Genomic DNA, 27850 nt, shown 5'->3' with positions numbered 1-27850 from the left:
GAACACACTCTACACAGAGCTATACTTTTTTAATTACCTGAATTCACGATGAACTACAACGTCTTTCGACTGAACTGTGATACACGAGTATTAACAGAAATACTTCACGATTGGTTCGATACCAGGTGCTCAACACATGCTTTTTTTTTCTTTTATTGAATTTCGATTCCCCCCGAAGGGGGCGGGCTGGCAGCAGCTTAGTACGCTGCTCTTCAGCCTACATAATTTTTAAAACATAAGAAGATAAGAAACAATAAAAGCAGGCGATAAAACGGTGACTTAAACTGTAAAACGGTGGAAAATTGTAGAAAGTTAAAACATAAACAAAGGGGGGGGGGGGGGGGAGGCGATGCGAATAAAATACACAGGAAGCAGACAGGGAAAATAGTAGACAGACAATTAAAAAACACGGCGACAGTCTGGTTTCTGTTCGCAAGAGACATAAAAATCACACCCAGAGACGGTATGATGACTTCGGAAAAGACGCACAACACGTTCGCAACACTTCGGAGAAGACGCACAACACTTAACAATCACTGGAAACACTGCACTAAAAAGTCGGCACGAAAATGGCACACCGCAGCCAAGGGCAGATGGGGACTCAGCATATGGTGAATCCGGTAGTTTTCTATTCTGTACCGACGACCCTGCTACTGTGAAATACGACCTCTTACGTACAAAATCTAGCGGCATAATTATATTCAAAACAATATACTTTTATTTATAAGGATATTTAAGTGTATTATTTCTGTATTCGATTTAATTAAGGATTAATTTGCGTTTCCAAATGCATCAGCATCAACTTGCAGGAAAATGGTAACATTGCATTAAAAGAAAGCTTGTGCCCGGAAAGTATTCCACTACTCTCGCTAGATGGCAGAATTGTGCTCCTGTAGCTTCTGTGCTTTACGGCTCTCTTAACGGATGGAACGTACTGTCTGAGTAATATTGGTTCAGCCTCTACCATAAGAACTGTGTAGAAATCGTCACCCTAGCCTTGATACACGGAGGTTATATGTGTAAACATTGTCAATCTGGAGTTGGCTGTAAGCACGGATACAGGCTCCAAGCTTCAGAAAACTGCCGGGAGAGCACTTAAAGCGCCTCTTCAAAACAGAAAACACATACTCAGAAATAACGTTTTATGCGCAATTCCTATTAACTTCCCTTTCCTTCTTTTTCATATAAGTGGTGCCACGGCAAAAGTGGCACTACCCCACGAACCGCCCGTGCCATTTCCCCGACGCTGTCAAAGCCGAGCTGGTGTTTCACTTGCAATGATTTTGACGTCGTCTCTAACTTTCGTCTTCTTCTTCCGAAGAAGGAAAGTCATGGGGTCGACAAACACGAAGATAACCAACAGTTCATTACAAGTGACTGTCCTACAGATAGACTCGGAAAAAGGAGTACTCAACTGCAGGGTACATATTATCTTGACCTTATGGTTAAACCATAGAAACTGAGAAAAACGTTCATTTCCAGAATGAATTTTCACGCTGCTGAGATATGCTGGTGTCATTAAACCTAACACTGAAGGGACAGTAGCGGGGAAGAACCAAGAGGCAGACAGAGACTGGAATACATCAACGAGATCATGGAGAACACCAGCTGCATCACCTATACCGCCGCCCCCCCCCCCCCCCCCACACTCCCCACACCACCCTCTCCCTCTCTCTCTTCTCCGTTTGTGCGCGCGCGGCGTGTGTGTGTGTGTGTGTGTGTGTGTGTGTGTGTGTGTGTGTGTGTTGTGATGTAAGAGAAATGCTACGACTGTGCAGCTGGATTTCTTGGAAGGAAAGGTAAATGGATAATGTTCTCTTTATTTACTCGTAAGGAGGACTGTGGGTTCTGGGTCCATGAGCCCTTCTGTAATGGTGGTTTCTACATGGTTTTGTTGGTTACTGAGGAGCTTCGATGATGGCCCGTGGCACCTGAATCCGGACCAACAGATTGAATATAACCCAGATGGCGGGTGGTCGGCGGGAGGTTTTCAATGGTGTCCTGGAGCTTATGTGTTGTCTTGCTGATAGTATCTCTGATGGGGACAATGCCAAGTTCTTGATGAAGGTCCCTCGTCCGAGCCCACCGAAAGGCTTTCAGAATGAGCTCGAAGACGGCGATTTTGCAACACCTGTACTTATTTGATGTTTGTGTTGCTTGTGATGCCCGAGGAAGTGCAGCCATATAACATGGAGGGTAGGACCGTTGCTCGGTATAGCTTAACTTTCGTGCTCACATGCATATGAGAGCTGGCAAGGAAAGGGTACAAGAAGTACATCAGGCGCAAGGTTTTAACCTTTTTAGCGTTGACATGTTCCTCGAAGAGTAATTTTTATCAATTATGACTCGTCTTCTCTGGTTATATCAGTCAAAATAGCTGCTGCTGTAAGCACCAAACTGCCGCGGTCATGCTTCGACTACTTGTTAACAACACGTCCGCGAACTACGCGGGGACAACTTGCGGAAACATCGACGTGTCATTCACGTACAATATGAAAAATCATTGGGGAGAGGCCGGATTCTTGTCGTAAGCCTTCTTTCAATTCTAGCGCGCTGGAGCGTTGTCCGTTTATCTTGTATACCGCTCTCAAGAGGAAGACCGAGGATATAAATTCGTGGCGAGCAGCTTCCAACCAACATAATTTGTTTTTGGATGCGATCCGCCTTGAGCAAACATGAATCTTAATCATATCATTCCCAGTCGTAAATTTTCGATGCAAATAACTTTTCTACATAAAGTTCTTTACGGTTGCAGGTCACCAACTATGAAACAAAAACAGCTGTAACACAAAATAAAGAAAACTACAAAAACCACAGCATGTGCTAACAAAGTGTACATAAAAACTGTTATCTATTTTCAGATGTGTGAATACTTGCTGGAAAATTCAAATTTCTACAGTTCAGATAGTAAACAGCAGTTTTCCCGTTATTTAATAGAAAGATAATAAAAACGGCCCGATGATGCTGTCTTCTGCGAAACATTCGTAAGTAAAAACGGATACACTAGAATAAGCTTCAACCTCAAGGTGAATTATTTTGAAATATGTCTCGAACTGATCAGTAGCTATAATGCGTATTTTACCGTACAACCATTGAGCTCAACGTGTCATCAACACGCACTCTGGTGATCTGTAGTTCCTATACAAATGAAGTTGTCAACACAGCAGTACATGCGAAACTACCTTGTCCTCTAGTGATCATTTTCTCTTCGCAGAACAGAAGTCTGAACTTATTGGTCACGAATTAAAGGAATGTAGAATACTTTCTAAGAAACAACAACAGCAAGTTTTAGCCGGGGGAGGGGGGGGGGGCGGAAGATTACAGTTTATAAAGACACTCGGATAGGACCACGATTGTGTAGGAATTCGGACATAATCTTTCGAGAGGAAGTATGCACGCACTCGCCATAACAGATTTAGGGAGACCACAGAAAATCTAAATTTCGATGGCCGGGAAGGGATTCGAACCCCCTCGACCCGAAAGTGAGTTGAGTGCCTTGCCACTTCGGTCTGTTCCTTCATGGACATTTGTGAAAGCTGCATCAGCCATACAAACCTCTCTGCTTATGTCTGAAGTTGAAAGTATCTGATATGTTACTGCATAGACAGCTGAAATTTATACGAACTGAAAACAGAAGAAGGGAGATATTTATTAACAGTAAAGTCGTACCCACGAAGCGTACAGACTTGTGGCGTACCAAAGTCAATTAAACGCGTGTGGGGTTGCTAAGAATAAAACATGTAACGAAATTGTAATACGCACTCTTGGAAGGATAACAAACAATGGCGAATCTCAGCAGTGGCTTAAAGAAAAGGCGAGTTAAGGAAAGAAAAACATGAGAATAATGGCACTGCAAGTTAGCAACTGGGCATGTTCGGCGCTTCTCTTGATCTTTCGAGGCCGTCGCAAACATGGGTTTTTCTTCAACTTGCATGGAGATAAGAAATAAAAGGTTTGGCCATCGAACTTCATTAATTTGCTGTTTTCGGCATGTAGAATATTTATAATGATGACCTTGGACCTTCGAGGTGTTCCTAAGAAAAACTTTGGAACTAATAGGACTCCCAAAGCTGACTCCAATGTTGTAACTCGCGGTTTTGATGATTCGTGAGACCTTTGTCGCCTCCTTGCATAAAAAGAAAAGAATAGGAAAAAAAGAGGAGAAAATCCAATATGTAGGGATTTTGTGATCTAGCCAAGTAACCAACCATCGTATTTAGACTAATAAAAACGTTGATTCCTGCTTATTCCTGGCAAAGAAACGGACGATGAATTTAAAGAGATCTTGTTTCAGAAGTCAAGTCGGGTTCAAGTGGTACAACAAAATATGGGAACAATTCGGGACAAGACTATGAATGCAGCTGTCCAGGCAATAGCTCCAGAATGTTATGTTCAGTTCTGTGGCCTTACATTCGTATTCACTGATTAAATTTACTATACTTTGTGGCAAACAGCTGCTGTTGTGCGCTTGTCTACTCCTAGCCACATTTATTCGCCACACGATGGTAATACCTTTCCATAGAAAAATAAATTCAATAAAATTTACCCTTTCTCACTTAAATGAACAAAATTTGCATTTTTAATGTCTTGTTCCCTTTTTTCCCTAGGATAAGAAGATAGATTTACTGCCGCTACTGTGACACACATTTACGTACCTCTACTTCGTGTGAAAGCGTACAAGTATTGCTTTGTTCCGTAACATTTGCATTCTTCTCTAATTTATCAGGAGTCATGTCCGCACACTGGTGACAGCTATTACGGGATGGTAGGGTAGTCTCGAGCAGCGGACTGAGTCACACAACATCTATTTTATAATAATAATTATTATTATTATTCTTTCGCTAGTTGACTGGCCTGAGGTTCTGTAACTTAACAGGTTATAAAGAGCAACGACACGCGTGAGTTTTGTGCTGCTGTACAGATAAGTGATTTAGACTGCAACAAAACTCAGTTTAGTTCAGGAAACTAGTTTAATACGTGTATTAGTGTTTTGCAAGCTTACTATTAAAGGTTTCACTTCTCTTTGCCTATTATTCAAGAAAACACGAAAGGAACATAAAGTAGGGTTACGGTCGTATTCTTGCATACATTTTAGCGCAGTAAAACTTATAGAATCTCATGTAATTGCCCTGTTCCGTTCCAGCAAGTTAAGAAAAGCGTATCCCTTTGTTTTTAACTATTATTTTGCGAAACACAGCGTAAATTTTAAGTCCCGGTATCTGGAAACTTAGCACATACGGTAGTACCTTTGTTTGCATACAGTTGCGACTAGGTATAATTTTTGTAAACGTGTTTTTCTTTTTTTTTATCGATAATCTAACTTATTGTCACTAAAGTAAGTTTGTTTACATACGATTGAGACTAGACCTAATCTTTCGTAAACGTGTTTTCTTGTTTTTCAGTAATTTCATTTGACTTATTGTCGCTAAAGTAAGATTATTACCATGAGTGAAAAGTGCCTGACGTGCCGTAGAATTGTTAGCTCCAAGGTTTGGTGTGATGGCTGCAGTAGTTTTTTCCATTGGGGTGACTGTAGCGGCGTGGAAAATGGGGAAGTTGATCAGACCCATCAGTGGTCCTGTAGGATATGCAGTAGAGATAGCAAAATAGTGGAACAGGAGGGTAAATCTGCTGCCCTTCAGGCACAGTTAGAGCAGGCTAGGGAAGATGTGAACAGATTAAGGAGGGAGAAGGGTAAAGAGAGGTGGGAAGTGGCAACAGGTAACAGGAGGAACAGACCTAGAAATTTGTCAGACACCCTTTCGGTGAATGTGAAGAATAAGTTTGACCAATTGCTTCAGTTAGAAACTGATGAGCCTCAGACAGAGGTAGGTGTAGAGAGGGCACAACAAACTTTCAGTAGAAAATTGAATAAGAATGTAGGGAAGTCAGCAAAGAGAAAGAAAGTTTTGTTATTATGTAGTTCACATGCCAGAGGTGTAGGCCAACTTTTGCAGGACCAGTTAGGATCGGAATACCAGATCACAATTTTTTTTCAAACCTAGTGATGGTCCGGGTCAGGTGACAGAGGATTTAGGTTCATCCTGTAACGATTTTACCATGGAAGACACCGTGGTTATTGTGGATGGGCCGGGCAATAGTATTGACAGAGATCCTGGGTACAATATAGAGTGTGACCTGGCAAAGATTGCATCAGCAACAAGACATACCAGTGTTGAGTTTGTGTCTGTTCTGAGACGCCATGATGGACCTCGTTTAAACTCTTCTGTCGGGAGAGTTAATTTGGAGTTGGAACGGCTACTTGGGTTGGGTGCGAGGTCACATACTGGTTTGGTTCCTGTTGATTCTCTCAGTAGGTGGGATTATACTAGATATGGCCTACACATCAACAGGAAACGGAAGAGTAAACTGGCTCGGCTAATAGCAGGAAATGTAAGGGGGGGAGGCACTGCCATGAGTGGTAATATACCAGTGGTCATAGGTGTTGGAGCAGCACCTTTTTTAGGGTACATAGTACAGAATGAAGTCAAGTTCTGAGAGAAATAAAGATTGAAACAAACCTTCAGTTTGAGAAAGAAATCAAACAGCAAAATCCTGGCACAGTGGATCAGCGAACACAGCTGTTGGTTAAAAATTTAAAACAATCAGCAGAAATTTTATTTCCACCCGATTTCATCTCGGTAAATGTGAAATGCCAACTATCTATAGTGCATCAAAATATTCGAAGGGTTAGAAGTAAAATTAATGAATTACTTATGTGCGTTGATGAATTAGAGTCATCAAACCCAGTTGATGTAATCTGCCTGAACATCATGTGACCACTGTTATAGATATGTTAAACCTTACAGAATTTAAGTTAGCCTCTTACTTCTGTAGACAAAATATGGAGAAATGAGGAGTTGCCACATTTGTTAAAAACAGTTTTTAAAAAAAAATGGCTCTGAGTACTACGGGACTTAACATCTGAGGTCACCAGTCCCCTAGAACTTAGAACTACTTAAACCTAAGTAACCTAAGGACATCACACACATCCATGCCCGAGGCAGGATTCGAACCTGCGACCGTAGCAGTCGCACGATTCCAGACTGAAGCGCCTAGAACCGCTCGGCTACACCGGCTGACAAACAGAATATTGACATTAATAAATTTTGCTTAGAGCAGCACTTATAAGCATGTGCAACAGAGATACAATTTCATAATAGGTCCTTTATAATAGTAGCCATATACAGAGCACCTTCAGGAAATTTCGATCTGTTTGTAAACAGTCTTGAAGATTTATTATCTCATCAAAATTAAAAAACAAAGAACTAGTGGTTGGTGGTGATTTTAATATAGATATCCTGAAAAACAGTCAGTGAACAGTTACTGAAATCAGTTACATTGTCAGTCAGTTTAATTTCTACTGTAAATTTCCCAACTAGGGTATACAAATGTTTTAAGACTGCCATTGATTATATCTTTATAGACAATACTAAGCAACTAAGCCACATTACAAAACCAGTAGTAAATGGGCTATCTGACATGCAACACCTAACATTCAATTTTGAAAATTGTCAGGATGAAACATCTATCAGAACTGAGTACAGAAGGCCAATAAAACAGTGAAAAACTGAGAAGGTTATCCAGAAATCTAAATGCCTGGGAAGAAGATAAATACATCCAGCAATAAAATAAAAACAATATGGGATATAGTGAAATCAGAGATAGGTAGGACCAGAAATGAGGAGGAACAAATAGCTCTAAAAATAAATGAAACCCTGGTAATAAACGCATGTTGTGTTGGAAACCATTTAAACAAGTATTTTGTCTCTGTTACTGATCGCATGGGGTTGTCAGGATCAGTAAATAATGCAATGGAATATCTGAGACCAGTGCACACAAGCAATCTCAGTAAAATGGAACTGACACTTACTTCACCTAAAGAAATAGAATCCATCATAAAGTCCGTGAAATCAAAACACTCTAGTGGTTGTGATAACATATCAACAAAGTTAATAAAAGAGTGTTCATATGAGCTTAGTCGTATCTTAAGTTATTTGTGTGATCAATCACTTATCACAGGAACATTCCCAGACTGGCTTAAATATGCTGAAGTTATACCTCTCCACATGAAAGGGGATAAAGAAATGCCATCACATTACTGACCGATCTCACTTTTGCCAGCTTTTTCAAAAATCTTTGAAAAGGTTATGTGAAGCACCTTAGTGAAAATAACACACTGTCAAACTCACAGTCTGGGTTTTTTAAGGGTTCTGTTATTGAGAAGGCTATTTACACTTACAATGAAAATGTCTGTAATTCATTAGACAGCAAATTAGAGGCAACTGGCATATTCTGTGACCTGTCAAAGGCTTTTGACGGTGTGAATCATAGCATTCTCTTAAGTAAATTAAAATATTATGGCATCCCTGGTGGTGCTGCAAAGTGGTTTCAGTCATATCTTACCAACAGAAAACAAAGGGTGTCATTACGTAACACTTCAGCTGTAGGCAATCAGACATCATCTGACTGGGAAGAAATTACATGAGGTGTTCCCCAAGGTTCCATACTGGGCCCACTACTTTTTCTTGTGTATGTTAATGACCTGTCATCTGATACATTACCAGATGCCAATTTTGTCTTATTTGCAGATGATACAAACATTGGAATAAATAGTAAATCAAATATACATTTAGAAGGGGCAGCTAATCAAATTCTTACTGGTATTAAGAAGTGGTTCATAGCCAATTCACTGTCATTAAACTTTGAAAAGACCCAATATATGTAGTTCAGAACTTCCAAGAGATTTCCTTCTAGTGTGTGTATAAAATAAGATGGCATGGAAATAGGAGAAGTTGAGAGTGTAAAATTGTTGGGATTACAACCTGATAATAAATTCAGTTGGGAGCAACATACTAACGAATTGCTAAAGTGCCTAAAGAAGTCCACGTTTGCAATGCGAATAATGTCAGACATAGGAGATATAAATATAAAAAAACTGACATATTTTGCTTATTTTCACTTCATTATGTCATATGGTATCATATTTTGGGTTAACTCAACAACTGAGAAAAAATTTTTAGAGTACAGATGCGTATAATAAGAGTAATGTGTGGTGTGAATCCAAGAACGTCATGTCAAAACCTATTCAAAGAATTGGGCATACTAACCACAGCTTCTCAGTATATTCATTTCTTAATGAAGTTTGTTGTGAATAATACATATATTTTTCCAACTAACTGCTTAGTACACAGTATCAATACTAGGAATAAGAACGATATATATAAAGATTTAAAATCACTTACTCTTGCCCAGAAAGGAGTCCAGTATTCAGTAACGAATATTTTCAATAAGTTACCAGCAACCATTAAGAGTTTAGTTCCTGACAAGGCACAATTTAAACATAATTTAAAAGAATTTTTTGTGGGCAACTCCTTCTATTCCATCCATGAATTTCTCAACAAGTGCAGTAGACCATTTTAACGAAAATTTATTATACTTTAATTTTTGACAATACTTTGGTTGTAACAGCCAAGTAACTACCTACTGTGTGAATGATGGATGTATGGAAAGCAGATTTAAGTCTGTAAATAGTGGAAGTTTAATTTTAAATCTTGTACATAATTTGACTGTTCTTAACTGAGGATCATTGAAATGAATAATTTACTTTAATTTTTGACAATACTTGGTTGTAATAGCCAAGTAATTAGCTACTGTGTGAATGATGGATTTAATGAAAGCAGATATAAGTATTAAACCTGCAACTATTAGAAGTTTAATTGTAATTCATGTACATAATTTTACTGTTTATTGACTGAGGATCATTAAAGTTAATGAAACTCAAGTTTTTCTAATTACATTTTTGTAATGTGTTTATCTGACGTGTTCCACACCCATCAGGATCCCCTCTTTTGTGGGTCTATGGAATTAATAATTAATCTAATCTAATTTAATCTAATCTAATAAGGCGTGGCACTGCAGCATCAACTGAGGAGTAGCAACACCAGTCATGTGATTTTAAATCAAAACAACAGTCTGTTTTGGAGTGGCAAAATGTTGTGCTTTGTTTGTGAGTCAACATACATATTAACTGCGTCTTTAGCTACAACTGACATTATTTTATACATTGTAGGTTATGACAGTGTTTAGCACAAGTAAAAACAATGTCCATGTTAAATTATCACAGTTGTATGTTCAGGTTGTACCAGGCAATGGGTTTTCTGGTTGTATCAGTCAAAACAGACATCGTAAAAAGTCGATTTTTTGTGTTTTTTTTTTTTCCTTTAAAAGGCAAAGATGGAGAATTCAGGACATAAATGCGATGAAAATAACACGAACGAAGTCATAGAAAAAGTCATAGACTTAACTCTAGAAGTGTATGACGGGGTCACTCTGACACAGCAGTGTGTTGTTCGATAATGCACATGCGCCACTGCCCATACACAGCCCGCTCCCAAAAATGTAAGTTCTCCGCTGAGTGAGACCTAGTAGGGGACAGGCATATGAAGTTGTGAGGCTTTGTTGCTTAATTAATTTGGCAGAAATACATTTTGAAGGGTGCATGTAACTTAGGAGCACACATTGCATAGCTGTTCTGTTGCTGAGTGTGTGTAGTTTGTTTATGTGGAAATAGCACATAGGAATGACATTTTACTAACTGAAGGTGCAATACGGGAAGCACTGTTAGAAGAACTCAATCATGAAAGTACTACTTAAGCTGATTTTCCTGGGGCATTTATGGACAATGGCCAAATTGATCCATCTGCCAAATCTTTCGAGAGAAATGAAGAATACACAGTCATTGTAGGAAGACAGCTGCCCCTAATAGAATAGTCTTGCCAGCTGACACTGTAGTCCACATTCCAAGAGTGTGGACATATTGAATTAATGGGTTTATGAATAATTGAGAACACCTCAAAATATTTGTGTAATATTTGCATTTTTTTAAATGAATAGCATCTTCCTCTAATTAAACAGCAAATAAGATCCTTAGACCAAGATCACTTTCAAGTTTCTTCATTGAAAAGTTTCCATGACAGACTTTGCTTGGTCTTGAATTCTTAATGCATTAATACTACTGTTGATTGAAAAAGTACACAAGAGAGGTGAAATAAAATTAGTTTAGTGCAGGGGAGTCCAATTTCATTATAAAATATTATGTTTTCAGGCAATTTCTCCAGTGAATAATTGAGGGTCACTGTGAACCTGGTGTACACTTCGTGTGACTATTTCAGGGATGTACACTACTAGGGTTAAGTACACTACTAGGGTTAAAGCTTTACAGGAAAACAAAGAGGTAGCAATGAAAGCTGTTTTAAGAACAGAACATCCAGTGACGAACTGTAAACAGTACTATAAAATCATGTTAAAATTTAGATAGTCAGCTTATGTCTTTGAGTAAACACGAGTTTTTCAGCCTAGTGCACAAATATGTAGAGCAATTAAAAATAAAATCTGTTCAATAAGACATGATGATTTATGGCTGAGGGCAGCTGTGTTTGAAGCAAGCAGCAGCTTTCAGCAAGGAGCAAGTTGACAGATACACAAGGTACACAAACTACACATGGGTGATTCCATGATGATATTACAAACTTTCAGGGTTGATGGAGAAGGGTAACTGTATCAATTTTAGGTAAGGGACTCTGGTCTGGAAACAACTGGGTCAAAAGTTATAAGTGAAAATCCTTTTGATACCTCTGAAAGTGGAATATATGTACCGGTAATGTTGTTCCTAAGATTTTATGGTAGGCATCTTTCAGGAGTGGTAGTACTGACCATAACAAGAAATAAATATCTAGTAAACATTGGCTCCACACAGTACTGGTACATGTATTGTGCTGTCAGATGCATCAGAATGATTTTCGCTTATGACTTTCAACTCGGTTGTTTCCAGACCAGGGATCCTTATCTCGAATTGATACATTTACCCTTGTCCATCACCTCTGAAAGTCTGTAGCGTCATCATGGACCCACCCAGTATAAAATATGCAAAGGAGAAAATATTCCGTGTCATTGCAGTGCAGTGTGTAAAAATCGAACACCTGTGTATACAAGAATGAGTGGAAATAATGTACGAGCCATAAAAGAGAACACTGAATATGTTTTAAATAAAGTGAAAAGTTATCTGGTTCAAACAATCCTTATACAGTCTAAAAAGACGGAATAATACCCACATTACCTGCTAATACAGCTAATTATTGACGAAATATGCTGCCTACTATGACTGCATGCACAGCAAATGATATAAAAAGAAGGTGCTTTTGCTAAATGTTGTAACCCAGAAGTTGCACCATCTTAAGTCGGAGACAGTTGAGCACCCACCCTATAGTACTGATCTCTTTCCATGTGATTATCAAACCTTAAAAAAAGGCCTTGAAGGGCCATTGATTCCTGCTGGATGAGGATGTGCAGCAGGCATCAGGACACGGAATTTTACCAAATGGGTGTCTTCAAACTGGTGTGTCATTGGGATGATAGCCTTAATGATCAAGGCAATTTAGTCTCATTGGCTTACCGATTCTGGACTGTGCAGCCTCCGAACTGAAACTTTTTGATAACCTCTTATATACAAAAGATGTAGCAGATGACATTTGTAGCTCCGTGAGGCTGTCTGTAGATGATGCATTTGTCTATAGAAAGGTAGAAACACTAGAGGACAGTATGTATTATTGCTGCAGTGACTGAATGTTGATCCTGTATATAAATAAATGTAAAGTAATGTGCATAAATAGGTGATTGTATACCATAATGTTGGATCGCAGAATGGGCAACAAATCACCGGAGACAGCAAATACCATAAAACATATAAAACTATCCGGAGTGACCTAACGAGGAATGACCACTTTAAACAAACTTTAAGAAACAGAGAGCTATGATGAAATTCATTGGAATAATTTTACTGAAATGCAATACATCCATGAAAGAAGTGGCTAACAAAATACTTGGTAGACAGATTCTTCAGTACTGCTTATCAGACTTGGACCCCCACCAGGTTGGATTAATGGAAGAAATGAAGAAAATATGATGACAGCTCCTTTAGTCAGTGCGAGAGGCTTGTGGAAATACTCAACAAGCTACAGTGGAAGGCACTACAAAACAGGGATCGACTGTCACAGAGAGGTCTCCTGTTGAAATTGTAGAACCGGGAAGAACCAGACAACATATTAATGCCTCCAACATACGAGGTGCATTCAAGTTCTAAGGCCTCCGATTTTTTTTTCTCCAGACTGGAAAGAGATAGAAACATGGGCATTGTTTTAAAATGAGGCCACGTTCATTGTCAATACGTCCCAGAGATGGCAGCACCGTACGGCAGATGGAATTTTACCGCCAGCGGCGAGAATGAGAACTGTTTTAAATACTTAAAATGGTGACGTTTTCCTTACTTGAACAGCGTGCAATCATTCGTTTTCTGAATTTGCGTGGTGTGAAAGCAATTGAAATTCATTGACAGTTGAAGGAGACGTGGTGATGGAGTTATGGATGTGTCGAAAGTGCATTCGTGGGTGCGACAGTTTAATGAAGGCAGAACATCATGTGACAACAAACCGAAACAATCTCGGGCTCGCACAAGTTGGTCTGACGACATGATCGAGAAAGTGGAGAGAATTGTTTTGAGGGATCGCCGAATGACTGTTGAACAGATTGCCTCCAGAGTTGGCATTTCTGTGGGTTCTGTGCACACAATCCTGCATGACGACCTGAAAATGCGAAAAGTGTGATCCAGGTGGGTGCCACAAATGCTGACGGACGACCACATGGCTGCCCATGTGGCATGTTGCCAAGCAATGTTGACGCACAACGACAGCATGAATGAGACTTTCTTTTCGTCGGTTGTGACAATGGATGAGACGTGGATGCCATTTTTCAATCCAGAAACAAAGCGCAAGTCAGCTCAATGGAAGCACACAGATTCACCACCACCAAAAAAATTTCGAGTAACCGCCAGTGCTGAAAAAATGATGGTGTCCATGTTCTGGGACAGCGAGGGCGTAACCCTTACCCATTGCATTCCAAAGGGCACTACAGTAACAGGTGCATCCTACAAAAATGTTTTGAAGAACAAATTCCTTCCTGCACTGCAACAAAAACGTCCGGGAAGGGCTGCACGTGTGCTGTTTCACCAAGACAACGCACCCGCACATCGAGCTAACGTTACACAACAGTTTCTTCGTGATAACAACTTTGAAGTGATTCCTCATGCTCCCTACTCACCTGACCTGGCTCCTAGTGACTTTTGGCTTTTTCCAACAATGAAAGACACTCTCCGTGGGCGCACATTCACCAGCCGTGCTGCTATTGCCTCAGCGATTTTCCAGTGGTCAAAACAGACTCCTAAAGAAGCCTTCACCGCTGCCATGGAATCGTGGTATCAGTGTTGTGAAAAATGTGTACGTCTGCAGGGCGATTACGTCGAGAAGTATCGCCAGTTTCATCGATTTCAGGTGAGTAGTTAATTAGAAAAAAAAATCGGAGGCCTTAGAACTTGAATGCACCTCGTACATCATGACAGACTACAAATAGAAATTAAGAGGAAATAGTACTCAGAAGGAAGTTTGCTGAGAGTACCAGTTGGAAATGGGACACAGAAAGGGGGGGAGGGGGGAGAGATAATGCCACCAGAAGCATCCTCCACCCACACACCATAAATGAGTTTGTGAAACGTAGATGTAGATGAGACCAGAGAAGAGCATTATCTAGCAGTGGATGTCTAATGGCTGATGATGATGATGATCTAATAACTGTTAAACTCTAACGAAATAGTGATGATTTTAATAATTTTCAGTCATGACAGCGAACGATTCTATTTTCCTGTTACCTCTGAGAAAACTCTTTCACCCTCACAATGGAAACTGCTGATACTGGGAACAGAATTATTTTCTGTGTCACTAAATGACTTCACATCTACATCATCTAATCAAAAGTATCCAGACGTCTATTAGTGGACATTAATATGGTATGTGTCCAACTTTCGCTTTATGATAGCTTGAAATCCACTGGGGCACTTTCAATGAGGTGTCTGAATGTCTGTGGAGGAATTACAGCCAATTCTTCCTCAAGAGATGAAACCAGAGAAAGTAACGATGATGGACACTGGTGTCTGGAGTGAAGTTGACGTTTTAAGCCATCATATAAGTGTTCCACTGGATTCAGATCAGGACTCTGGACAGACCAGTCAGTTTCAGGAATGTTATCATCCACAAGTCAATGCCTCACAGATTCTGCTTAGTGACTGGATGCACTGTCATGCTAATAGCTACTATTGTCATCTCTGAACTGTTCCTCTTTTGTATGCAGTACACAATGCTGTAAAATGTATCCATACCCTTCCACATTTAGCATTTTGTTAAGGGCAATACAGGAACCACAACCTCTCCACAAAAAACACATCCATACATAACATGACCTCTTCCATACTTCATTGTTGGCCACATTCTTCAGGCATACTCCATACCTAAACACTTACATTGGGCTTCCACAAGGTACAGAATGTTTCATCATTCCAAATAATTCATTCCCAGTCATCCACTGACCAGTGGCATTGCTCTTCATACCACCTTAAGCACTGCTTAGCACTGACTGCAGAAATGTGTGGCTTATGAGGAGCTAAGCGATCATTGTTCCCTTTTTGTTTTAACTCTACACACAGTCATTCTTCTAGATGGACTGCTAGTAGCACTTTTCAACTCATGAGTGATTTCTTCCACTTATTTCATGTGATTTTTTACAACCACCCTGCACAATTCTCGACAGACTCTGTCCATCAGTACATGAGGTCTGCCTGGTCTTTGTTTAGCTGCAGTTGTTCCTTCGCATTTTCACTTCACTCACATAACCAACAGTTCACTTGAGCAGATTTAAAAGGGTTGAAATGTCCTTGATGGACCTCCTCCTATACTGGTGGGTCCAGCTCTTGTGACATCTAGTGGTCAATTCCGCATTACATATTACATAGGGTGTCTGGATACTTTTGATCAGACAGTGTTTGGAAAGGCCATGTTAGAATCATCACACAAACCATGATCATAAGTACCTCTGCAATGAAACTGGAGGGAGTAATTGAATTATAGCACTGTTTCCTACTCAAATGTTAAAAGCCTGTCCTAAGGGCATTTTTTGATGAAGCACTAGATATACAAAAACTTAGTTTCAGAATGCTGCTGGTACTAGTTTTACATCTTCCATGTGTTTGCACTTATTATTTTCATAAATCTTATTGTTGGACACTGAGATCGTATGGGAACAGGAAAGTAACAATTCTCTAAGTATCCACAGTCCAGCATTGGTTCAGCACAGGGATGTGCTAACACAATTCAGCTGCAAGGCATAAATAGTTTGACATGGTTAGCTTGTCACCAACAGTGCAAAATCGACACTTCTATGTGAGAGTGCAAATGAGCTCAGAGGAGAAGTGTAAGACAAAAGCACACTGAACTGACTTCATTCCCCTCGTAACATTAAGTAAGATGCACTAGATAGTATGCAACAACCCATTCAGCAAATGTTGCAGGGCAGAGACCACTGAACACTAGTAATAAAGGGGACCGATTCAGTCATTATGAATGACATCTCACTGCAAAGCCTCTCCTCAGTTCAATATAAATACCCTGACTATCTAGCTTAGAGGCAGTCAATCAGTAGGATTGATGTCCTCCATGTCGTTCGCACTCGATTCTCATATTACTGTATTGTAACGTCTTGCGTAAGATTGTCTCAGTATTGTCACACTGTGTCAGTCATACTCTCACTGTCTGGCATAATGACAACAGTTCTGTAACCGTGTGTAACCGGCTCCACACTCCAGGACCGCAGCTGCCACCGATGGATCGTCCATAGGTCTACCACCACCGATCCAGTTCAGGGCACAAGCTGCTCTGATATTTCAGCTTTGTGTGGATCAGAGGGCCTACCTAACTGGCAGGCTAAGTTCAGCATACATTACAATATCAGATTTCATGTCGTCTGACACCATAGTCCATTTGATGGGAAAATGTGGGCAGTGACCAGTAAGGGACCGGACACTCTCAAGGCAGTGTATAAGGCAGTTACACATGTGCTGTGGTCACGCCTTCTTTGCAGCAATCTGCCACACAGGAAGTGCCTACAGACTAGGGTGCGGGCAATCCGCCACATCACAAGTCGCCAGCCGATGCTTCGGCTGATACAGCGACGTTCGGCAGCCCTGAGTCTGCCACTGATGACAGCAGGTTCATTTACAGTCTACATAGCAACTGGCCACCACAGTGACAGAGTAATAATTAACCTTGATTTATTGGTGTCCAACAATGCCCCTCAGCTCCTCTTGCCACATACTCTGACAAAACAGGAGAAGTTCCAGCCAAGGAGTGGCTGATCCCTACATTATGATTGTCTGTTTCTCTTTGAAAAACTGTTTTATTGTTCCATCAGTGGAAAATATGAAAAAAGTACATGATTTACACAACAAATTACTAGAAACTCCTTGTAATGGTGTGATGTTGCAAGACCCTTTCTTGTTTTTGAACTGTCACTATGCCGTGACATTTTCCATAAAAATTGATCAACTCACTTTGAAAGAAAACAACTGAAGAGTTCATTACACAACTGTCACATGTCATATTTTTCTTTTGTTTTTGTAGCATCAACGCATCCTCATAGCCGTGCTCAGGACTCACCTTTTGCTCTAATCAAATGTAGCAGAAGCTGCCCCTGTTCTGAGTTATTGCAATTCAAAGGAAATGTGGTTTTACAAAAACAACTCTTGTCATACACGATTCTGACAAAAACAGCCTCTGACAATTGGCAAGGGTTGCTTTTGTATAATGATTGGCGACATGTAACCTGAACATTTTGTGTTGCTATCTTAGTAATAAGTTCTGAAGATAGTGTCCTAAAAAAAGCAGTGAAACAGAAGAAGCTGTTGGGCAAGGCTTATATAAGCCAAGCTGGTAGCGGTGTTCCTGCTAAATGTGTGGGAGATGACTCCCTTTACACACTCCTGTCATTCTTTCCTCTCCTTCTCACATAAATTTTTCTCTAAGGAAACTATGTCCGAGAACTGATGTCTTTCCCCATCAGCAGCAGGTCAAAAAGATTGTAATGCTTTCACTAGGCAACAGTTGAACATCGGAACAAAATTTCTCAGGCTTCTGCACAATGGAGTAAAAACTATTCAAGACCTCCATTTGAGTGGTCCTATAACAGTTGATAATGTGAAACAATGTATGTAGGACGAAGTAGTGCTTAGAGATGAAGCAAGTGGTGAGTATGGTACAAGTTCATTGTCTGCTACCCCTTTTGTACAAGACATATCCTTTTATTATAAAGTCTGAGTGATTACTGATGCCACTGTGTAGAGAGGCATTTATGGTTGTCCATGCTACATCTTGAGGTCGTGTATGCACTGTACAGCAGTGACTGGCTTCGAACAACAGTTCTACAGAGGATAGGAGAAGAAAGCACAATAACAGACCTCATGCAGTCACTCGGCCACTCAAACACAACACTGAACAACAAATAGCCTTATTTAAACTATGAGCGTATCGTTACTCACTAAATAAAAATTCGGCTGAAATGTATGTCCCTGACACTAAGAAAATACATGCATTTTTCTGAACGAGTATAAAATCAATGTGACCTAAAAACTCTGCTGGAAAATGTTCCGTTATTTTAATACATCATTTGGATATCCTAGATCAGACACTTGTTCTACCTATGACTCATTAGAAAAGTGGATAACTGCTGTTGGTGCTAGTGAGAAAGTTGGATTGAAAGCATAAAAAGAAATACAGTTAAGAAAAGCGGAAGCCTTTTATGAAACCTTTGGATTACAGGTGAAACCTACCTCCATCCCAGTTAACAACTAATGCCATATTTTATGTGAGCTAACTATAGCATCATGTTTTTGGTGTTCATGACCTGTCCACTGACAAAGCCATAACGTTTACTTAACAGGGAGGAGTTGCCACATGGGGACAGAAAGAAGTGACCTGTTTACAGTTTCATTCCTTGGAAAAAAGTAGCATTTGGAAAGACATTTAAATTTTATTTCGAGTGGAAGCATTGGTCAGAATAAAAATTTTGTCACGATGTACTTTTTGTACATGTTGGTGCACTGCCTGCAAATGCTCAACAGAATAATCTAGCTGCTCCCCCCGAGTTGTCATTCTCTTTTGACCAAATATCAGCATCTCTACTTTGTTTCATGTACAAACAGAATCACATCATTAAAGTTTCCGATGATTGGAACACAGCCATTGGTTCTTCTTAACAACATCCTACACCTTTCAGAATCTGCAATGTAGACCAGTTATTGACATTCAGTGTGAAAGAAGTTAGTGATCGCTACTGTAAGTCATCTGCAAACAAAACAGTTAAATTGAAAGGATTAAGACTGTATAAAATAGAGGCATCCAAAAGTTACATTTTTATGCTGGACTGGGCCTTGTCATACAGTTCCAATCTGAAACAAACTGACATTTCACATGAGTTGACTTTTCAGTCAGCCTTATGATGTAATCAAAATTAAGAAATAAAAAAACGGAATACTTCAAGGCTGATTTTCCTTTAAGATGCACGAAACTTGGATACAACAGAATCTGGCAACAGTAGTACAGAGGTCCAGTGAAAGCTCGATTTGTTCAATTCTATGTACCTTCAATGTAACATAATGTTTTGTTTTGTGATACATGAGCACATCACGACATTCCTAATGTATAGTTACTGCAGCTACCGTAGTATTCCTTCTTACTGCCACTTAAACTTTCTGACAAGAACAGCGTTTGTCACTGAGGACTATAATGTGACAAAATTTTCCTTTTCGCTAGGCTACACATTAACTAAGGACAATAGCATAGGAATGTTTTAGATATACACTCCTGGAAATGGAAAAAAGAACACATTGACACCGGTGTGTCAGACCCACCATACGTGCTCCGGACACTGCGAGAGGGCTGTACAAGCAATGATCACACGCACGGCACATCGGACACACCAGGAACCGCGGTGTTGGCCGTCGAATGGCGCTAGCTGCGCAGCATTTGTGCACCGCCGCCGTCAGTGTCAGCCAGTTTGCCGTGGCATACGGAGCTCCATCGCAGTCTTTAACACTGGTAGCATGCCGCGACAGCGTGGACGTGAACCGTATGTGCAGTTGACGGACTTTGAGCGAGGGCGTATAGTGGGCATGTGGGAGGCCGGGTGGACGTACCGCCGAATTGCTCAACACGTGGGGCGTGAGGTCTCCACAGTACATCGATGTTGTCGCCAGTGGTCGGCGGAAGGTGCACGTGCCCGTCGACCTGGGACCGGACCGCAGCGACGCACGGATGCACGCCAAGACCGTAGGATCCTACGCAGTGCCGTAGGGGACCGCACCGCCACTTCCCAGCAAATTAGGGACACTGTTGCTCCTGGGGTATCGGCGAGGACCATTCGCAACCGTCTCCATGAAGCTGGGCTACGGTCCCGCACACCGTTAGGCCGTCTTCCGCTCACGCCCCAACATCGTGCAGCCCGCCTCCAGTGGTGTCGCGACAGGCGTGAATGGAGGGACGAATGGAGACGTGTCGTCTTCAGCGATGAGAGTCACTTCTGCCTTGGTGCCAATGATGGTCGTATGCGTGTTTGGCGCCGTGCAGGTGAGCGCCACAATCAGGACTGCATACGACCGAGGCACACAGGGCCAACACCCGGCATCATGGTGTGGGGAGCGATCTCCTACACTGGCCGTACACCACTGGTGATCGTCGAGGGGACACTGAATAGTGCACGGTACATCCAAACCGTCATCGAACCCATCGTTCTACCATTCCTAGACCGGCAAGGGAACTTGCTGTTCCAACAGGACAATGCACGTCCGCATGTATCCCGTGCCACCCAACGTGCTCTAGAAGGTGTAAGTCAACTACCCTGGCCAGCAAGATCTCCGGATCTGTCCCCCATTGAGCATGTTTGGGACTGGATGAAGCGTCGTCTCACGCGGTCTGCACGTCCAGCACGAACGCTGGTCCAACTGAGGCGCCAGGTGGAAATGGCATGGCAATCCGTTCCACAGGACTACATCCAGCATCTCTACGATCGTCTCCATGGGAGAATAGCAGCCTGCATTGCTGCGAAAGGTGGATATACACTGTACTAGTGCCGACATTGTGCATGCTCTGTTGCCTGTGTCTATGTGCCTGTGGTTCTGTCAGTGTGATCATGTGATGTATCTGACCCCAGGAATGTGTCAATAAAGTTTCCCCTTCCTGGGACAATGAATTCACGGTGTTCTTATTTCAATTTCCAGGAGTGTACCTAGAAAGCAATAAAAACATGTAATTGATAACAAGATTGTGTACAATGATTTAGAAAGTTTTATTGCTCTCCTGAAAAACGTAAATTTTTTTACAAAGACTACTTTAATCATGAACTCTTCAATTGGATGTAGCTGAGTTAAGAACGTATTCAATAGTTTTCCTGTAATTGATTGAAAATAGCAACATACAGTTTTCACAGCATGTTAACTACTGTGTGGCTATGGATTTCACTATCACTATCTGAGATGATACGGTTCATGAGACGGTTTGTGTATACAAGGAAACAAGGAACATTCAGAAAGCAAGTGTACTGTGACCATAACAGGCTGTGGATTTTGTTTTTTGAGTGTTGGCAACACTTACTGGTAAAGAGGAATCCCCCGGCCATAACAAGCATCGCAGGGCTGTGGTAGTATGTAAACTCACATTGTAGTGTCCTGTTGCATGAAAGATGTTGGTTAGAAATCCTGCCAAGTGCGAGCCATGTGCAGTGATCTGCTTCCTACTCATGGAAGGGAGGACACCTACCAAAATTTTTTTCTTACTCAAAACTGTTTATGGAAGAGGTTTGTTTAAGTGGTGTAGCGAGTTTAGTGGAGACAGAATAAATTCTCTTGATGAACACAGGAGTTGAAAATATTCTATCTTGACTGATGAGCTGGAACAAAATACAGGGGAACTAATCATGAAGACTGCTGACTGACAGTGGATGAAATTTCTGCAATGATTCCACATCTCTCCAGAACTGTCATATGCAAGGCACTCACATAATGTCTGGGATAGCAGAAATTGTGTGCTAGATGAGTCCCAAAACAACTGCCAAAGCAGCACACAAAAAATCAGGTCAACAGAGCCCTCGAGTTTCTTGAGCAACTTGAATTAGAAGATGAGGATTTTCTTAACTCTACTGTGTCTGGAGATAAAATGTGGGTAGCTCATTACATGCCTGCAACAAGAAGACGGTCACCACAGTCGCATCACATCAATTCCCTATCTGCAAAAAAAAGTCATGGCCTCAGTGTTTTGGGAGCAAAAAGGCATCATTTTGGTTGAATTTCTGCCTCAAGGGGAGACCATCATTGCACAACAATATTCTGAGACCCTAAAAATCTCAAAAAGAGCATTCAAAACAAAAGGAGGGGAATGCTGATGAGAGGAGAGTGCTTGCTGCATGACAACAACCATCCTAACACAACTTTTGCCACCAAGGCACTCTTGGACTCATTTGGTATTGCTCTGACTTGGCACTTTCACATCATTACCTTGCCACTTCCCTGAGGGCACACAAGTGGAATTAAATTTTCAACTGATGAGCAGATGCAGTAAGAGATTCTTAAGTGGGGTAAGGAGCTGTCAGGAGAGTTCTTAAAGAAGGTCATAAAGAAGCTTGTGCCATGGCTCACCACATGTATTGAACAAGTTGGCAAAAAAATAGTCAACAAGTGTAGCAACAATACCCTGTAATCTTTTTTAAAATACAACTTTTCTTAAAAAAAATATGAAAATACAGTACACTTACTTTCTGAACATGCCTTGTAGATAAGGGGTAATCAAAAAGTTTCCATTCAAGGGCTAAACTAACACCTCGCCTACATGTCAGTACTTATAACGGTACACCCACATCAAAGTTATGCTAGGATGCCTATCTGCTGCTGCAGCGCCCTCGAATGGAAACTTCTTGATCAGCCCTTGTAATTTATTACTGCTGCACCATACTGGTCATCTGGCCATAGATACTTAGTGCTGCCCTTGCAAAACCAGGCTGGGTCACTAGTAAAATTGTAAAAGACTATAGAAGGTTCTAATAATGAACACTTATGTACACAGATAAATAAAGCTATTGGAAATTTGGTTAAAAATTAATTGAAACTGTCAGATCGTATATCATTTATAAGGAATCCACAGGAATTTGAAAGATCAGAAATATGCAGTTAGTTTAAAGAGTATCTAAAAAAACTGTACATGCAGGAATTTTTCAAATAAACAGAGCAGACCAAGACCCATGACCTATTTTTTTTTTTAATAGTCTTCTGTGATTTTACAGCTGAAAATTTGGCATTTGGACTGTTGATTGATACTCTCCATTTCTAGCACAAATAAAAATATTACAGTTTGCTAGGTTCCCTAGTGAGGAAACAATTCACTATTTCCTTCAGTAATCACAGAAATTTATATATTGTCACAGAGAGACATAGAGCCCAGTGATTAGCCAGTCTAACCCACAAATACTGACTGCTAAATGGGAATTAGAAGTTCTGTTCATGGAGTGAATAAACAGTCAATTGTGAATCTGGAGACAAGTTATTATTTCTGAATGATGTGGGGTTAGTCTATGTGTGGTGAAAAATGTGTTTAGTCTTAGATGAGTTACATTTCGCTTGGTAGTGATTTGATTTTGGGAAAGTGTGAGCAACTTGGTTGAGTGCAGAAAAGTATAGCTATACTGTTAAAACATCTTGGTAACATAAGTCACAAGTGAGCATTGTATTACATTTTACTTGCACCATTGTCTTTAAAATTCCTTCAGTGTTATTTTGCTTGCCAAAAGAAAATTACACATGGCAGGAATGTTGCAAAACAGCAGGCTAGCTCTGTTGACAGTGCTTCTAATAACACTCCAAGAAAAACAAAACAATATCAATGCATTTCCACATTCAAATCAAGTACACAGAACGAAAAACTGTGTTTGCAGTGAGTTATATGCAGCATGCATAATACTGATGTATTGCTCGATGAGGTGGAGCTGAGAAGAAATTAGGGTAAGGCTAGTTGGTTTTGCATCTTTTTCAGCTGGCAGAGACAACAGTAACTAATTAAGTGCAATGTACTGAAAGTTGCCATGTTTCGCCTAGTTTTAGTGTGGGACATTTGATTATCTGAGTGTTCTGAGTGTGGAAGCACAAGCAAACAATGTCCAGGAAAAAAACACACTCTCTCTCTCTCTCTCTCTCTCTCTCTCTCTCTCTCTGACGCAAGTGGTAATGGCAGTACTGTGTCATTTCCATCAGAAACGGCACATTATTTTCAGACAATTTGATGCTGGGATACCTCAGCGTGCATGTGGAGATGTATGTCAAAAGAAGCAAGCATGGGGTTGTAAGTGAGGGGACACAACGAAGCTGGAAGTCTTCATCTGAGCACTGTTGAGCCAGTCGGTATAGGAGTACTAGCAAAAGTAGTATGTTGCACGTATGCCGGCTGCTCTACAATCTTTCACAAACCATTTTACAAAAATTATTTTATAAATTTATTGATAAATTGATAAATTATTTGATAAAAACTCTTAGTCAGCTTCATGGTGAATTGCCTATTTTTTCCATTAATGATCGTAATTGTTGTGATATCCTGAAATGATGTAAGTCCCTCCATGAAATTTGAGTAGTATGCACTGAGAAATAGGAGTCACTATGAGTTTATATTGGGTGTGTGTTAGTCATACATTGCAGTTACAATATATGTTATAGGAAGGAGCTTATGGGCACTCATCACCAAGATTATCAGCGCATATGTTACAAAAATGTAGGTATGTATGTATGTACATTATGTGATCAAAAGTATCAGGACAACCCCAAAAACATACATTTTTCATATTAGGTACATTGTGCTGCCACCTTCTGCCAGTTACTCCATACCAGTGACCTCAGTAGTCATTAGCATCATGAGAGAGCAGAATGGAGCATTCCACAGAACTCATGGACTTCGAGCGTGGTCAGATGACTGGATGTCACTTGTGTCATACGTCTGTATGGGAGATATCCACACTCCTAAATGTCCCTAGGTCCACTGTTTCCAATGTGATAGTGAAATGGAAACGTGAAGGGACACGTACAGCACAAAAGCGTACAGGCTGACCTTGTCTGTTGACTGACAGAGACTGCTGACAGTTGAAGAGGGTTGTAATGTGTAATAGGAAGACATCTATCCAGATCATCACACAGGAATTCCAAACTGCATCAGGATCCAGAACAAGTACTATGACAGTTAGGCGAGAGGTGAGAAAACTTGGATTTCATGGATGAGCAGCTGCTCATAAGCCACACATCACGCCGATAAATGGCAAACGACACCTCGCTTGGTGTAATGAACATAAACATTGGATGATTGAACAGTGGGAAAATGTTGTGTGGAGTGACGAATCATGGTACACAATGTGGCAATCCGATGGCAGGGTGTGGGTATGGCGAATGCCTGGTGAACGTCATCTGATGGTGTCGTCGTGTTTTTGTGGAGGGGGCTTGCACCCCTTGTTGTTTTGCATGGCACTATCACAGCAAAGGCCTGTATTGATGTTTTAAGCACATTCTTGCTTCCCACTTTTGAAGAGCAATTTGGGGATGGCGATTGCATCTTCCAACACAATCGAGCACCGGTTCATAATGCACAGCCTCTGGCAGAGTTGGATACTTTTGATCACATAGTGTATGTCCCACCTCTCCTCCTAAACCAATGGACCGATTTCAATCAAACATGGTTCACATGTCACTTACTGTTTGTGAAGAATCACTACGGTGTAATAACCATTTACCTACCAAAGGAGAGGGAGTGAAAAAGAATGATAGACCATGATGTGCGAATACCCAGACTTTATTCATCCTATATCTGAGAATGAGAACACTTCATCATTTGCAACAAAGTTTACAAACAATTTCAAACCTTTACCAAACTTTTTCTCACTGAAAACCCTCACAAAATGATGGATGGGTATTATCACTGTTCATGCAGTAAAATATCCACAGCCGATAAGACATTTTCAATTATTACTTCTTTAGAACTAACCATATTCATGACACATTTTGCAGACCGTACTTACATATACCTTTGAATATATCTGCAAAATTATATCATTGTTTAACACACATTTCAGGGGCTATGACCTCATAAACACCGGTATGCCTGATAGACTGCCATACCATGCATGATGCTTTGATTTACTTCTTTGCTACTAATTCTATGTGCAACACATCTTGCATACAGTATCTACATATCCCACTGAATGTACCTACAGAGTTGTATCATTCTATGGCACATAGTTCAGGACACATGATGTCACAAACATTGAGCTGCATCAAAATGTAATTACAGGGCAAATGTGCTAGAGATAAAGGTGAGACATGTGTCCAAATATGTGTGAAATATATTCAATGTACGTGAAACATATGTAAAATGTGTATGTGGCCAAGGCTGCAGATAAAGAAATTACTCCTAAACCTCAGGGTCGATTTCAACCAAACTTGGTACATATATTACTTGCCACCTGGATAGAAATACCATGGGCTTAAGAACCAGCAACTTCCTACTGTGGTGGGGGTTATACAGTGGAGACAGAATGGGGAGAGGAAATGATGGACAGACAGAGAGGGGGAAGGAGGACACAGGCATGGATATAGGGAAGAAGGAGATTGGGGGGGGGGGGGGGGGTACAAGGGCAGAGGAAAACAGTCAGACAAAGGGAAGAGGAGGGGGGCGAGCCGAAGTTTTAAATTTCACGTTCAAGATATCATATACGCAGGAGTATCATACAAACATACTGTCATCTGACCATCGGACAGACTCCCGTATGGACAATATAGTAACAAGCAAATAAAACACGAAGTCTAGATGGAACCCCAGTTCGATTTTACAAAGAGTACTCTATGGCATTGGCCCCTTACCTAGCTTGCATTTAATGTGAATCTCTTGCACAAAGCCCCAAGTGACTGGAATAAAAGTGCAGGTGGCTCCAGTATATAAGAAAGGTAAAAGAGCGGACCAGCAAAATTACAAACCAATATCCCTTACTTCTGTTTCTTGCAGAAACCTTGAACATGTTCTCTGTTTGGATATAATATACTTTCTTGTGACTGGGAAGCTTATGTCCATGAATCAGCATGGTTATATAAATCATTGCTTGTGCAAAACTCAGCTTCCCCTTTTCTCACATGATATACTGAGAACTATGGATGATGGGCAATAAGTGACAGATTCCATATTTCTGGAAATCATTTGACATGGTGCCCCATTGCAGGCTGTTAATGAAGGTACGAGCATATGGTATAATTTCACAGATATGTCAGAGGCTTGTGGCAAGTGTTCATCAGAGACAAGGATATCATCAGGAGTGTCCCATGGAAGTGTGATAAGACCACTGTTGTTCTCTATAAACATAAATCTGCAACAATCTGTGTTTGTTTGCCAATGATGCCATGGTGTATGGTAAGGTGTCAAAGTTGAGTGACCACAGGAAGACACAAGATGACTTAGACAAAATTTCTAGTTGGTGAGATGAATGGCAGCTAGCCCTATATGTGGAAAAAAGGTAAGTTAATGCAGATAAGTAGGAAGAACAAACCTATAATGTTCAGATACAGTATTACTAGTGTCCTGCTTGACACAGTCAAGTTGTTTAAATATCTAGGCATAATGTTGTGAAGCGATATGAAGTGGAATGAACATATGAGAACTGTGGTAGTGAAGGTGAATGGTTGATTTTGGTTTATTAGGAGAATTTTAGGAAAGAGTGGTTTACCTGTAAACGAGACCACATATAGGACACTGGTGCGACCTATTCTTGAGTACTGCTTGAGTGTTTGGGTTCTATACCAAGTCGGATTGGAGGAGGTTATTGAAGCAATTCAGAGGTGAGCTGCGAGATT

The 27850-nt window shown here is 40.7% G+C and overlaps 1 protein-coding gene across 1 annotated transcript in view; it reads right to left on the bottom strand.

The window, feature by feature from the left end:
* Window positions 1-27850, bottom strand: part of LOC126249201 (uncharacterized) — a 608431-nt gene that overhangs the window by 16194 nt on the left and 564387 nt on the right. The window lies entirely within an intron of this gene.

Source organism: Schistocerca nitens, chromosome 3, assembly GCF_023898315.1.
Source record: "Schistocerca nitens isolate TAMUIC-IGC-003100 chromosome 3, iqSchNite1.1, whole genome shotgun sequence".
Taxonomy (NCBI): Eukaryota; Metazoa; Arthropoda; class Insecta; order Orthoptera; family Acrididae; genus Schistocerca; species Schistocerca nitens.
Note: the sequence above shows the minus strand (reverse complement) of the source record. Positions and strands in the feature narration are given on the sequence as shown.